A 16,782-nucleotide genomic window follows, 5' to 3' on the forward strand; every position below is an offset into this window, starting at 1 on the left:
TGAAAATTCTCATGCTTTTTTTTTTTTTTATTTTTTATTTCACGGCTAAATCAACTTAAGTGATTATAAGGCTCTAAAGTTTTTAGTTTGGATTTTATAAATGAAATAAAAAGTTATGACTAAGCCATCATATTTATAGAAAAATTTAATAATTGATAAACTAATAAATAATGCGTATCTATTAGGGATGGCAACGGGGCGGGGCGGGTACGGGTTTCATGATACCCGTCCCCGTCCCCGCGAGCCAAACCCATACCCGTCCCCGTACTCGTACCCGTCGGGTATGTGATTTTCATCCTCATTCCCGTCCCCGTCGGGTATCGGGTATACCCGTACCCGTACCCGTACCCGTCAAATTTTTTATTTTATTATTATTTTTTTAAAATATAATATTTTTAAATTATTTTTTTAATTATATTATAATTATAATTAGATTATTTCTCTATCCCATATTATAATAAATAATTACACATAAAAAATACTAAAATTCTTTAATATAATTAAATTAAAAGTGAGTATATAATTAAAAATGGGAACGGGGACGGGTATGGGTACGGGTACGGGGCGGGTAAGTACATACCCGTACCCGTACCCGTACCCGATTTAATATATCGGGTTTTACCCGTACCCGTACCCGTACCCGGTCAAATCGGGTATTCCCCGTCAAAGTCGGGACGAGTTCGGGTATTACCCGCAGGTACGGGTATATTTGTCATTTCTAGTATCTATGTCATAATAACATAGACAACACACTTGCATTGTTATTAAAATAATAGTATCACCCATTTGAAAATATGTGAAGGTATATTATGAGAGCCGTCACATTGAGATCACGACGACAACAATTAAAAGGTAACAATAATATTGCTCTCTTTTATATATACTATATAATAAACACGATATCACTTCTCCTTTCTATCATTCGTATTTATTTTTATGTGAAAATATTTGTTTCTATTTACATTTGTAGTTTTCTACTATTTTTTAAATACTCATAAATAACTATTTCCCTTAATTCTATTTAGACCTTTTAACTAGTAATCGGTTGTTCATATTTAACTTCAATTATTTTTAATTGTCTCTCATTTTATTTATATCTTGAAATAAAATTCATGAAGACACAAAATATCTCTCACACTAATTTATTGTAAAGTGAAAGCTTTAGTTTAACAATATATGATGGGAAAATAAAACCCAACAGGCGTGTAAATAATTATATTTTTCAACCAAATTAATAAACTGTCAAAATTAATTTTCTGTGAGTTTATAAGATAACATATAATATAATCTCACCCAAAAAAGAAGAAGAAGAAGAAGATAACATATTATGTTTGTTACCTCCATCAGTAAGCTTTGTTGGTGAATTTGAGAGTTGAAACTACGCTTATGGTCTCGGGCAAATCATAAAATCTATATTCGGTGGTGAAAAAGAAAAATACAGAAAGATGTCACGTCCAGAAACTTTAATTTGTTGTGGTAGAAACTTTATATTTCTATACTCCTAGTCCTCATTTTGTTTGGAAGCCTTTTTAGCTTGGAAAATGGCGGAAAGTGATTGCTGATGCTAATGGTTGCTCAAGCGTATAATGCCAAATAAAGTGAAATGCGAGTATCATCATTGTTCAGATAAAAATATACTCTTAACCAAATCTAGATGCGCCATCTTTATGCACATAACTCATGACTTTGAGTTCTACAGTTTAATTCCCTTTTCCTTTTTCTCGAGAAAGAGAGAAAGTTAAGGAGAGGGCATGATCGCATGGTGAAATATTTGTCATTTCATGTAAGGAAAAGTGGGTACAAAAGAGCAGAAAAAAAGAAAAGGATTTTGTTTTGAGGGAGGGAAATGAATGGAAGACAGTCCAAACATATGTAATTAAATGAATTCATGCCACTCAATCATCCCCTCTCTCTTTTTTTATTTTTTTCTATTATAAAGTTTAGGTCAGTTAAGTTTTTTTAATCAGAATCACCGTAAGTCTTAAAACTTTATGAATGCTTATATCAGATTATCCACCAATTAAACTTTAAATCGATAGTAAAAATAAAACACGCCACATTTTTTAAATGAGGTACGATTAACTAAGTAGAATGGGTAATCATCCCTCTTGTACAATCTTTCTCACTTATATTCCTTGTTTGCCTTTTCTTATTTTCTTTTGTCTCTTCCTTTATTAACCTTCTTTTCTTTTACTTCTTTGCGCTAGCTGTTTGCACTAACTCAGTTAAAGTTTTGACTATTGTTTGTTTCCGAGTCCAAATGTACTGTCTCCCTTAAATATTATATATATACATCTTCTTTTACATTTTAGGAAAATAAGTAAATATGCTAAGAAAAAATAAATTTAATAAATGAATATTCTCATTTTCTAAAAACCTCCCAGTGTTCATAATTTTATAATTTTATTGAAAGTGTTAATATATAAACCCTAAACCATAAACACTCGAACTCTAAGTCCTTTAAGGTGAGGGAGTTGTAAATAAGGTTATTTGATCGAGCTAGGTGGTTCATAAACCCCCCAAGCTCCAACCTCTTTAAGGTAGAGAGTACTTCTATTTTGGTTTTATTTAATGCATGGTTGTTGATGATTTTTTGCATGTACTAATGTGCAGTAAATGCAATATGTTACGTTGGGATTTTGGACCTTTTGACCAATTAATAGTTCTTATGTTAAATACAGTGGGGGTTTTGTGTTTGCTTGTAGTTTATTAGCATTTTGGTTCGATGGGTTACTTCTTGCATCTTGTAACTGTGAGGTATGTTGTGGTGATGTTTCTATTGGTGTTCTTGCAAGGTACTTCTTGTGATGATGATCTGATTGATTGTTGGATGCAGGTTTCTACATATGTTGTCAAAGAGTGACAATTCTGGGATCGAGGCTGACGATAATATTGTCCCATGAGATGATGGTTGAAAGCATGAGGAAGTTTAAGCTTTGAGGGTAGAGATTAATATTCTACGATCTGATTTGGATAGTAGTCGGTTGGAGAAGACAATGTTGGTAGTGAATTGTGTGTGTTTAGATGTTGAGAAGGAGTGGTAGAACTAAGAAATGCGTATTTTTTAGGAGGAGGGGTGAAACACTGGCAACCCGTGTGATGAAGCTAACTGTTGAAAAGAATGTGGATTAGCCTACATTTGATAAGTATGTTAGGGAGTTGGAAAGTTTATCTTTGGAGCAATCATTGATGATGTCTCAAATTAGGAGGTTTTAGGCTCATGTGATAGTGATGGAGGCTAACGCAATTGAGGAACATGTGCGTGGTTTCCAAAGAGTTATGCGACAAGTGCTTCATGCACCAGATTTCCCTTGTAGTAAGTTGAGTATTGACCTTAATGTTATTGATGGTGAGTTGTTGAAGGAGGATGATCTTCCTAGCGAGGATGACACGGATGAATCACCTAATGAGTGAAAAAATGTGTTGACTACTAATGCAATTGGTGGTACATCAGCTGGTAGGGCTTCGACTTTAGGAAAGAAGGGTGTGGATGGTGGCTCCTGACTAGGAATGGCAACAAGGTAAGGCAAGTATAGGTTTCAATATTCCTATCTCTATCCACATCCTCACTCTTGTACCTATACTCATCCTCATCCCCATACCTAATGAGTATGAAATGTGTGTCTCAGCCTTATCCACCAGCTCAAAAATTAATTAATTTGTTTGTAAAAAAAATATTAAAAAAAAAACAAATTTTCAACATATAGAAATAATTATAAAATTACATTAATTAAGTTTCATTTGAAATGATTTTAAATAGAGTAAGAATTACATAAATGTCAAGTAAACTGAGTATTACCTGTACTAGTGTTTGGTCAAATAGGATATCCTTCGTCAAAGTCAGAGTGGATCCAGACATTATCTATGAGTACAGGTTTACTTGTCATTCCTAGTCTCGACAATTTAGAAGGTGGAAAAGAATTCCCCTTTTGTTTTTTTTTTTAAATTGTTTTTGTTTGTACTTGGTGATGATGTTTGATATATGTGAATCTATTTTGGTGTTTAATTTTGTTGATCATTTGTGTTTGTGATGTCATTTTCTCACAAAGATGCTAGAGCTAATTTGCTCGGTCGTTGTGTAAGAATTCGTAAGAAGGTGAGAGCTCGTCTACATCATGTAAGAATGTGAGAGCTCGCTCGAACTTCACATGTAATTGTGTAAGAACATGAGAGCTTATTTGCTCAAAAATAATGTATGAAATCATAAGAACATGAGAGCTTGTTTGCATGGACATCGCGTGAGAGTTCGTAAAAATGTGAAAGCTCATTCACTCGGAAATTGTGTCCAACTTTGTAAGAACGTGAGAGCTCATTTGTTCAGACATCGTGTGTGAAATCATAAGAATGTGAGAGCTCGTTCGCTCGAATATCACATGAGAGTTTGTAAGAACATGAGAGCTTGTTTGCTCGAAAATCATGTCTAATTTTGTAAAAACGTGAGAACTTGTTTGCTCAGATATTAGAAGAAGAGAAATGGAGAAGATCCTAAAACCCCTCATATGAAGACTTCTCACTAAGATTTATAGCTTCTAAGCTTAAATATCCAACTTAGCTACTCAATCTCCACCTAAAGGAAAGATTTAGGTTCTCTAAGTGAACTCAAAAAAAAGAAATGACCTTCCTTGGCTCCAAATCTTATCTCTATAAAACATCTCTCTTGAATTCAGAGAAACGAGCTTATGAAGTTCAATTCATATACAACTTAATACTCAAGGTTCCCTTGACTCTTAAAGTTCTAAAACAACATTAATCATATAATAAATCATCAAAGCACCCAGTGTCACACAACGCATTAATATCACAATTAGGAATTTTTCATCGTGAACATTGAAAGTGCACTTCTCTAGGTTGAAGTGCATGTTGTGTTTCCTAACCTAGGCTAGGATTTCACCTAGATCATCGAAATGGTGGTCGAGTTGTGTGGATTTTATGATCATGTTGTTGATGTAAACTTTTATGTTGTGACCAATTTCTTCTTGTAAGACCTTTTCCATTAGTCTTTTGTATGTCGCCCCCAACATTTTTTAGATTGAAAGGCGTCATTTTGTAGCAATAGTTTGCATTGTTCATGATAAAGGCTATTTTTTTCTCGTCGGGTGAGTACATCATGATTCAGTTGTAGTTAGAGTAGGTGTCTAAGAAGTTGAGCAGTTGGTGACCTGAGGCAGTGTTGATGAGGCAATCCATGTTGGTAATTGGGTTTGCATCCTTTGGGTAAACCATGTTCAAATCAATGTAATCGATGCACATGTGCCACTTCCTGCTTTACTTTTTAATTGTGATAACATTGGTGATCCATGTTGTGTACGTGAATTCCCTAATAAAGTCAACAACTTTGAGTTTTCTTGCTACTAGTTTGGTGATGAGGCACCTTTCATTGCCCAACTTTCATCTTCTTTAGGCGATCAATTTTTCTTGTTTGCAAATGAAAATTTTATGGTATATGAAGTCAGGGTCAATCTCTAACATGTTGGTGCTACTCTAGGCAAATAGGTCGACAATTTTTAGTAGAACTTGAATGATGCTCGTGCGTGTGTCAAGGGGTTGTTTTGGACTATTTTGGACTACTTGTAATCATGGTTACTTGGTCAGGTTTTGGACTATTTTGATGATCCTTTAATTTATTGTTAACATTAGGCGATTGTCTTCATATCCAGATTGGGAGTCAAAATCGAGACTTGTTAGGTGATGGGGTGTGTGACCTACTAATTGTTCATCGTTGGTGGAGACAACTTATTTTGAGAATGTGATTTCAAGGCTCATGGCATAACATTGTCTTATTGTGCATTGGTCAACTCAGACGATAGTTATAGTGGCATTGTTGGCTAAGAATTTCATTAAAGGTGAGGTATGGATATTATAATGCTCATGGTGCTAAGAATGTGTGATCATCTAATTATAGCATTATATAAGGTGGTTATGTTTATCAACAAGTATTTGACGTTTAGTGACTTGGCATGTTTATCGTTCCTAAACTTGGTTAAGAGCTCCACATGGCCTCTAGCATTGACCATGGCTCCTTTATTGTATGGCTTGATGATATCCTAGGGTAATTGCATCCAGTGGAAAGTATTCTAACATAGGATGTCAGTCGAGCTCCCATGGTTTATGAGGGTTTTAGGAACCTCCCAGTTGGCGATTTGGATCGAGATGACCATGGGATTGTTGTGGTTCAGGTTCATCCTTGAGAAATCTTCATTAGTGAAAGAAATTGGGGGTAGAGATCTAGATGTCTTATTGTGTGTTGTGGCTACTTTTGTTCAGGATCTTGAGATCTCTTTTGTGAGATGAGTTAGTAGGACCACCGCTAGCAAAGCCACCAACAATGGCATGTATGTAGGTTGGATCATTGTTTTTGTTGCCTTTTGATGGGTAGGTTGTTTTCCAAGGAGGGTTCTAATGTGCAGTTGTGATAATCAAGGATTGTTGCATTAGGATTGGTTTGGATAATTAGTCATCATGAGAACCTTCAATGTTATGTTCTCGTTTGTCTCGAGGACTCGAATGAAAATTATGAGTGATCGAAGAAAATTTTCACTTCGATCCCACTATGGTTGCTAAATGTTCTTATTAAAATTTTGCAAGTGCTCTGACGATGAAATGACTTTCTTGCTACTCAATATCCACGATGGCTGGTGGGGAACACCTGCAAAAACACTCTAATGCGCAAATTAAAGAGAAGTTTAGGTTAAGAATTAAGTTTCTTTCTAGAATGATACTTGGTACTCCATATGTAGATGATTGATCTTATCTCTAGACTTAGAGATAATGTGTGATTTTATAAGTTGTTTTCACTGATAAGTATAAATAATGTTATTGATAATGTGATCCTTAATTCAAGGGGATATGATATGCGAAGATTATGTTGTATAATATCTTAGAGATATATTCTGCTAATTGTGTGAATATACTATATGTTAGGAGTTTAACCGCTTAAAGTTTTACTTTATGATGATTGGTTAAAGGTCTAGTACGGAGAAGTAGGAGAAGGTCAACTTGATTCAATTAAGAGTTGAGTAATATACTTTTCTTTTTTATTTATATTTTTCTTAGTATATGATGTAGATTAACATGTTTTAACAGCCTCTCATTTAGTATTCATCAATATACAAATATATTTACTCACTTAAGCTATTTAATAATACTTATTTGTAAATCACTAGTACAAAAATGACTTTTAAATCGGGGTTTTAAAATCGGTCATAAGGCAACCAATTTTAAAAGTGACGCGGTAGCAATTTTATAAATAATGACATTACTTTTAAAATCGGCTACCTTATGACCGATTTTAAAAGTCTGTGATGCTACTTTTAAAATCGGCTCCTCAATAGCCGATTTTAAAAGTATCACTTTTAAAATCGGTTATTGAACAGCCGATTTTAAAAGTAGCATCAGAGACTTAATCTACTATCTCCGCTCCCATTCTCCCTCTAGCTCCATTCTCTACTCTTTGACTTCAATAGTTCATAAATTCTTCTCTTTACTCTCTCGGGCTCTCATCTAAAGTGTGAAGCTTCTCATTTTCTCGGAAGAATACAAAATCAAGGTAACATTCTCTTCTCATGTCTCTTATTTCGTTGTTGCTAGGCGAATTTTGAGTCTGGAACGGCCCTAGAATGGCCTGTTCTGCAAGCAGGACGACCCGTTCTGCTTGCAGTACGCCCCGTGCTACTTGCAGTGTTCTGATTGTAGAACGGGCCGTACTGCTTGTAGAACGGGCCGTTCTAGGGCCGTTCCAGACTCAAGTTTTAGGCATTTTTCCAATCACCAGCTACTGCTACAGCTGCAGCTTGTTACTTCAGCTTATGCATTGTCTAAATCTGAGAAGTTGGATTTCATGCAACTAGATGATATAAATTCCAAGTCATCTGTAAATGGTCATCTTAAAGATGATGTCACAGATAAAATTGAAGCCATTAAAGAAGAAAAGTGGTTATTGGAATTGTCAATTGCAGAAGTCGGGGCTGAAAATTCTAAACTTGGAGGCGAGATAGAAGAAATTAATAATACTCATACTGAGTTGACCAAGGAATGTATTGCAATTTTCATATGAGGGTGTGCTATAATTAAATATGTAGCTGGTTTTTTTCATAATTAAATATGTATTTCAGGAACTCTAATCAGTCCAGGGAGAACTTGTGGCCGAGAGATCAAGATGCTTTAACTTGGAGGTACACATTCAATTTCCTACTTTAAAGCATAATATGGATTTATGGTTGTTGTGTAAGATTTAAGTATATTAATAATGTTTGTTTCCAGGCCAAAATTGCAGAACTCCAGAAGATGCTGGAATCAATGCAGTCTGTGGAAGATGAGGTACAGGCTCTCCGTGAAAAGAAGTCTGCTCTGGACCAGGAGATGGAGCTCGCTGCAACAGCTCAGAGCTAGGTAGGGTTCTGGTTGAGTTTGGCGATTGTTTGGTGGGGGTGAGAAATGAGAACTATGTAGCCATGAAAGCAATGTCAACTAAAAGTGGCTTAGAGTTGAGTCTCTGAGGAACCTCAATAGGTTATATATATATATATATATATATATATATATATATATATATATATATATATATTTTTTTTTTTTTTTTTTTTTTTCATGCTGAAAATGACATTTTCTCATTACAGAACTTTTACGGTGTCATCTTTTGAGTTGAAATGCATGATGGACATTTTACTCATTTTGTAGTTTAGGATGCAAAATAATTTGTAAGTTACTTTGATTACATATATGGTTGACATTTACCAAGTCTTATCATTTGTATGTAATTTGATCTATTAAAAACATGTGAATTGTCTGGTATTTTATTAATTTACAGGTTTTGTTCAGGGATCTTCCTAAAATAAGTCAAATATTTATAAAAAAATTAACCACTTTTAATATCGGTCAGTCTTGACCGATTTTAAAAGTGAGACTTTTAACATCGGTCAGTAACCGATGTTAAAAGTCTCACTTTTTAAAATCGACTCTTTTAAAATCGGTCACATAACCAATTTTAAAAGTAAAAAATGACCGATTTTAAAAGTTTTTTTTTCACTAGTGAATATTATATGTAAGTTTATTAGCATTTTGTTAATTTTCTTTTATTTTTTATTTAAATGTGTCCCTCCTTTTCGATCTTTAATATACAAAAGTTTTTCAATTGTTTTGTAATTACATGCATAAAAATCAATTGATATGAAAAGTATATATTTAATAAATGAAATATATATATAATAAGTTAAATACCTCTTTTGGTCCCTTACAATGTTTTTTGTTTCAATTTAGTCCTACTTTAATTTTTTGTCTCAATTTTGGTCCCCAATAACTTAAATTAGTGCAATTTGGGACTTCCGTCCAAATGATTTAGATGGAGTTAACTGTTGGCCATGTGGCATCTACGTGGATGCCACGTGGATGCGCACGTGGACGCGAAAATTTCGGAAAAAAACCTGAAAGCAGAACGGCCCGTTCTGAAAGCAGAACGGCTCGTTCTGAAACCAAAACGGGTCGTTCTCAAACTAGAATGGGACGTTCTGATTTTAGAACGGGCCGTGCTGCTTTTAGAACGGGCCGTTCTGCTTTTAGAACAGGCCGTTCTGAATTCAGAACGGCCCGTTCCAGAACGCCATGCTTTTTATTGTATTTTTTTTGTTATATCTATATTAATAAATATATAATAAATAAAAATACAATAAATTAATATTCATTTATGAATAAAACTAAAAAAAAATCAAATAAGATAAGACCTTTCAAAATATTTCTTTGATTTGAATTTATCCAGTTCAAAATCTTGACTAAAATGCCGCAATGTATTTCAAAAATTGAAAATAAAATTCAGGGTTTAGGGGTACCTCCTCAAGAACAGGTTGTTATTGTTGGGGTACATCGTCAATGACTTCAAGGAAAAACACTGTTTCGTTTTATCCTTGACTGTATAGTGTCAATTTGGTAATAAGTGGTTCACTCTAGTTTGACTAACAATGAAATGAAACTAGTTACTATTGTCCTTAGTGATACACTGCATCATCCTTAACGATATATTGTATAGCCCAAATGTTTAGCAATTGAAGTTATTAATCCTCATTAACAATATTACCAAATCTAGTGTTTGAAATGCTTTGTATTTTAGTTTTTTTGTGCACGAAATTCTAGACCAGAACGGCCCGTTCTGAAACCAGAACGGCCCGTTCTGGTTTCACTGTTGGTGTGTTAATTTTGGACCTGGAACGGCCCGTTCCAGGTGCAAATTTTACACACCAATAATGTAACCAGAACGGGCCGTTCTGGTCCCAGGTGTATTCAAGTATTTTTTGATCTACCTACGTGGCATCTACGTGGCATCCACTTGGCATCCACGTGGCCACCAGTTAACTCTGTTTAAATCATTTAGACGGAAGTCCCAAATTGGAACGATTTAAATTATTGGAGACCAAATTGAGACTTAAAATTAAAGTGAGACTAAATTGAAACAAAAAATATTGTAAGGGACCAAAAGAGGTATTTAACCTATATAATAAATTAATTAATTAATACTATATATAAAAAAAGTTGTTAAACTCATCCAATCAAATTATTCACATATATCAAAACTCTTATTTTATTATCTGTGGAATGGATAGTATGTTAGGTTATTCCATATCTTTTATGCTAAGATATATTGTCACCCTTTAAAAGATATTTTTGGGTAATGAGAGAAGTAAGATTACATGTTAATGAGTACTTTGTTTTTCATTTTTTTTTAATTGAGTACTTTGTTTTAATGTATATATATAGTAAGTATGTATATAGATAACATTTCGTTCCTTAAAACATTTTGTTAATGATTGAATTTCATTTCATCTAATTGGACATTTTTACCGTAGGACTTTTAAACTTAATGATTAAATTTTGGAAATAAATTGAGATGAAAATAATATATGAACTAAAACACACAAGGAAATTATCTAGAGGCATATATATTGGAAAATGTTTGGAATAAAAGTAAACTAAAAATTTAAAGATGTCTTTTAGATAAGAACTAATAAAAGTTTGCAGCATAACATGTCAAAGGACGTATAAAACTGGTCCATTGAGGGAGGAAAGAAAAATATAATCCTACAATAATTACATAAATGTTCATGTTACATTTTTTTGTTAGAAGAAATATTTGTTCGGAAATATGAGGATGACGGTAGCAGGATATCTTGAAACACTGAATAGAGTGTTAGAAGAAAAAGAATTAAAATATATGATGACACTGAACTCAAGAATTTGTTCGTAATATATATGCAAATCTTTCAAGATATATTAGGAACGTAAGTCAAGAACTAAAGAGCGGAACTAGAACAAAAAAATCACATTTCACGATTAAAACTTTTGTAGTAATAATAGTTTTGTCAATTACAATATAATTCATATAAAAAGATAAAAGACAAAGAATAATTGATTAAAATGCGAGATTAATTTATTTTAAACATTGAAGTAACTATTTATTGTCTCAAATCTATTAGGTATTTTCAAATCTATATATTTGATCACATAATTTATTGTCTCATTGTATTAAGCCTGAAAGTTGGTCGTGGTTAATGGAACACACTGGTTTTCAACTTTAACTCATGATTAGCTTGAAGTCTTGAAGAAGTAATTGTATAAAAAACAATCATGAGCAATATGAACATTATCAAATGTATCTAATGTAAGTATCTATTGTGTAGGGATATCATCAAAACAAATGAATTTTTGCTTTCCCAAAAATTAGTTTTAACTTGTAAATCATTCATTATGTCAATATATAAATTTGTTGGCTGACGTTGAAATTGCCTTATCATGGAATGTGGACCATATATTTAAGATTTTTCGTGAATAATGGATAAGTAATGTTTACAATAGAATATACAAAGAGGATCACCTGAATATATTATACGTAACCCTAAACCTTCATTTAATTAGTATTTCAATTTTAACTTTGCCATTATTTGTTTCTCTAATACTTCCATTGTTAATGCTTAACACATAAAACTCATTTTAAATTAGATATTTACAATTACATAATTTATACTCAATATTTACTTCTATTTAATTAGTATTTCAATTTTAACTTTGCCATTATTTGTTTCTCTAATACTTCCATTGTTAATGCTTAACACATAAAACTCATTTTAAATTAGATATTTACAATTACATAATTTATACTCAATATTTACTTCTATTTTTTAAAAAGTATATTATACAATAAATTTAATTTATTAAATAAAGTATCAAATAATTTTAAATTTTATAAAAAAGATTTTGACACGATCTGTGAAACCCTTCCCTCTCTCTTTTCTCCCCTCACCTTCATTCACTCTCTTTGACTTCATTCTTCCTTTTTCCTTAATCTTTCCTTGTGGTGATCTCTTGGGTTGAAGGTGCTGAGTAGGTGATTCGGAGCTAGCTGAACTGGTCTCTCTTCTCCTCTCGTTTCAAGCTTTCTTCTTCTTCTTCATTGTCTCCTTCTTCCCGGAAGCTCAGAATTCTTCACCGAGGTAAGGGAAACTAGTTTTCTTGATGGCTGGATGCAAATGGGTGTAGCAACTCATGGATAGTTTGATGTCGAATGATTTTGGCTGAGATTGATGGCTGTTTTGGTGAAAATAAGTTTTCGGGGTTTTCGGGATGTTGGAGGAAAAATTTGGGTTTTTCTTGTTTGATGATTGCATGTGTGAAAAAATTATATTTTTGAACTCTTGGATGAAAATGTGAACTTTTGGCTGGTTTGCATGTGCTGGATGAGTAGATTATTGAAGGTTTTGGGAAAATTTTCGAACTTGGTGGGTTGCTTCTAAGCCTCGCGCTGAGCGCCGTTCTTCGCGCCGGGCGCGAGACCACCTGGAGGCTCCTTTTAGGCAAGCCCGCCAGGCGCAAAGATGTGAATGCCGGGCGAGCTTGAAAAGGTGAGTCTCTGGATGGCCCACGCCAGGCGTGACATGGATCGCGCCGAGCGCGCTGGCAGGATGTGACATGTTTTGGGGTTCTGGTTCCACGCTGAGCGCGACCCTCTTTGCACTGGGCGTGGGGCTCCTTAGGAGTCTTTGCCATGGGGGCGCTGGGCACAATTTAAATTGCGCTGGGCGCGAGACCTTGGGAGAGCTCTGCCTTCCCCGCGCTGGGCGCGGGTTAGGGCACGCCGGGCGCGTGAGATTCCTTAGAATCTCTGCCTGGGCTTGTGCTGGGCGCAAATCTGAATTGCGCCAGGCGCGCGAGAGCCTTGGGCTCTCTGGGTCACGCCGGGCGCGGGCTTTCTTGCGCCAGGCGTGCTGGCCCCTGGTGCTCTTTGGTTGAGCCGCGCTGGACGCGACCATGAGTGCGCCGGACGTGTATGTTGATGATAACTTATATGCTGAAATTGTTGATAGATGTTGTTTTATGCTGAACTAAGCTGAATTTGAGGAATATGTTGTGCTGACTAGATGATAATGTTGAATACTAGATGTATATTGTCGTGCTGAGCTGGGCTGTAATTGATGATCTTAAATGCTGAATTATAATATTGTTGTACTATAGAATGTTGAGCTGAGTTGTGAGTAGTAAGCTGTGTTGAATACTACTTAGTTGTGCTGTATGCTGAATTGTCGTGTTGTGTTGTGAGCTGTGTTAGCTGGGTTGTGAGCTGTTTGGCTGTGTTGTATATTGCTGAGCTGTATGTTGGTTATGGCCACTATTGTGGTGCTGTTATAGTCGTTATGTCGGTGTCATTATAGCCACTATTGTGGTGCTATTATAGCCGATAAGACGGTGCTGTTATTGCCGCTATGTGGTGCTATTATAGCTACTAGAGTGGTGCTGTTATTGCTGCTATGCAGTGCTGATATTGCCGCTTTGTGGTGCTGATATTGCTGAATGCTGTGGTGTAGTATAAGCTGGTTGTTTCGCTGATAGCTGTAGCTGTTTACCATTCATATTGTTATATATGCATGTTGATTTGTTTTCACTAGCTTACCCTTTGTTGTTTCCATGGTGTTTGGACTGCAATGATCATACTATGTATGGGAGCAGAGCAGGGATAGGTTGGTGGCTGGTGGTGAGTCTGCAGCTGGCAGACGGAGCTGATATATTAGGATGTTTTGTTGTTTTAGCTGCTTGGTGTAGTAGCATTTGATGTATTTTGTACACTTTAACTCTATCCAGACTTTGACCTTGTATATGTATATATTCTAGACCCTATATGTATACACTTGTTCCTTTCTGTGTGGTGTTTCTAGTGTATTGTGCGGTGTGTAGTGACCAGCTGGGTCGTTACACGATCTACTCAATAAATTTTTAATTTCATAGTTGAATTAATAAAATTTATTATATAAAAAGAATTACTAAAAAATAACTTTACCAATAATTACTTGATTAACTTGATCTTAGTCTTCATGTATATATTTGTGATTTTAATTTCCTCTTCCACAAAGCATAATATGTACTTATATTATTCTTGACATATATTAAGGTTACACTTTTGAATAAGATGGTAGATAAAAAAATAATATTCATATAATAATTTTATTAAAAAAACTAAAAATAGTTAAAATAATTATCTTTATCTTTTTTATCAGTCAAAAAATGTAACAACAGCAAACTATATCTTTTAACAAAAGCTATGCCATATGCCAATAAAAGAAAATAAATCTACTAGGACGAGAATCCCATATGACTTGCAAAAGAGACACCACATTAGCTAACCAATTTGTACTGATTTCTCATTTCGCATATGATAATTTTTTTATGCTTGGGAATCTTAAGATCATATATCTTTAACGAAATGTCATAAAAATAAATAAATTACTGTATTAAATAATTAAATAAATGTAATATAACATTTTTCACGTATTAAACTTTATTTTTATCTCATGAAAATTAATTTCTTACCTTCTCATGAAAATAATTTCGTGAAAAATTCATGTAAAACCTATTTCAAGAAAATAACATTTTTTATAAATATTATTTTTTTGAAATAATAAACTAGATGCAAAAAATTAGCATTTTCAACGTGAAATTTTTTAAAAATAAAAATTTTTCATCTATCAAAGTGTTGGCATGATTTATGTATAAAAGATCGATATAGACTAACAACTCAATCATGATGATGCTAAGAAGAGTGGCTTTCAATCAAAGCCTTAATTAACGTGGCTAAGAAATTTCTATTTTATCTTTACACGCGCATATGATTTTTTTAAGAGTAAAATTCTTTTTTTTTCCTGTTTATACATAGTCAAATTTGATTTTAGTCATTTACAACTTTTTTTTCCTAATTTTTATTTATGTTTTTGGTAAAATAATTTATGTCGTTGTTTAATCATGAAATAAAACATGTTATACATGAGATATGTCACTTCATAATAATTGTAGAGATAACATAACTAAATATATGGCATATAATCATTAAATAATAATAATAATAATAATAATAATAATAATAATTTTCATAACTTAAAAATTTATGTTTACAATTGAAAAAAAAAGAGTAAATACCTAACATTAATATTAATCATATTTATAAAAGTTAAAAATATTTAAGTTTCGTGTTGGGCCTACTAAAATGTTTGTTGGATGGACAAAGTGGAGCTCTGCCATAGGCAGATAGGCTTCAAAGACTGAACAGGCTGCTGCAGCGCCTCCAATAAAATTGGGCTACGAGTCCACTACGTCTCCTATATTAACTAAAGGGCTTCTTCATAATCATAACTATAACGTTGATGATATATACACCTCCATTTTTTTATACATACACTCCCTTTTTTTTTAAAATATTAAATTCCTAAATTATCTTTAATATTATTTGGAATAAAAAAAAAATATTTTGGAAAGTGTTTTTCAAAGGTTGATAATATATACACCTCCTTTTTCTTATAAGTATACCTCCTTTTCAAAAAAATAATTAAAATTTTAAAATTTTCTTAATTTTTTACTTTTTTTTTTTTTTTTACATTCATAACATTTAATTTAGTTCTTTTTTTTTTACAGATCTTTCTTTTTTCTTCTTTTTTTCTTTTTTCAATTTTTACATGCACTCCGTTATTTTTTCTTCACCTCACCTATTTTGGTAGCATGTAAAAATTGAAAGAGAAAAAAAAAGTGTGTGAAAAAAAAGAAAAAAGTAGAAAATTGAAAGTTAAAGGTATAAAATTAAAATATATATATATATATAATAATTTATAATTTTTTTAAAAAAATAAAGAAGGTGTACTTATAAAAAAAAACAGGAGGTGTATATATCATGAGCCTTCCGAAAAGAACTTTCCGTCAGAATAATTATGGAAAGTACTTTCCAGAATACTAAAATTACTATTCCAGAAATAACTTTCCGTCAAAATAATTATGGAAAATACTTTCCGTAACACTATAATTACTATTGCGAAAAATTCTTTCCGGAATATTAACAGTGTGTGTATTTGTTACCATAATTCCGGAAAGAACTTTCCGCAATAGTAATTTTAGTGTTACGGAAAGTACTTTCCAGAATTATTCCGACGGAAAGTTATTTCCAAAATAGTAATTTTAGTATTTCGGAAAGAACTTTCCATAATTATGTACAAATACACCTCCGAAAAAAAAAATTTCAGGATAATTTTTTTTATTTCAAATAATATTAAGGATAATTTAAGAATTTAATATTTTTTTTAAAAAGGGGGTGTATGTATAAAAAAATGGAGGTGTATATATCATCAGCCTAACTATAAATAGTGGGGCTTCATAATCTTTATGGTTCGCCATCATTTTTTTTACCGAAACACGTGTTCAGTGTTTACCTCTCTATTGAGGGCCCAAATCCATGAAAATTGAACAAATATTTTAAAACATCAAATTGGT

General features: G+C 33.2%; 1 pseudogene; it reads left to right on the plus strand.

Moving 5' to 3' along the window:
* Positions 1–7,659: 7,659 nt before the first annotated feature.
* LOC145957125 (uncharacterized) lies at positions 7,660–13,846 on the plus strand (annotated as a pseudogene).
* Positions 13,847–16,782: the final 2,936 nt, after the last annotated feature.

Source organism: Cajanus cajan, chromosome 4 (genome assembly GCF_000230855.2).
Source record: "Cajanus cajan strain Asha chromosome 4, NIPB_CcT2T_4, whole genome shotgun sequence".
Classification (NCBI taxonomy): domain Eukaryota; kingdom Viridiplantae; phylum Streptophyta; class Magnoliopsida; order Fabales; family Fabaceae; genus Cajanus; species Cajanus cajan.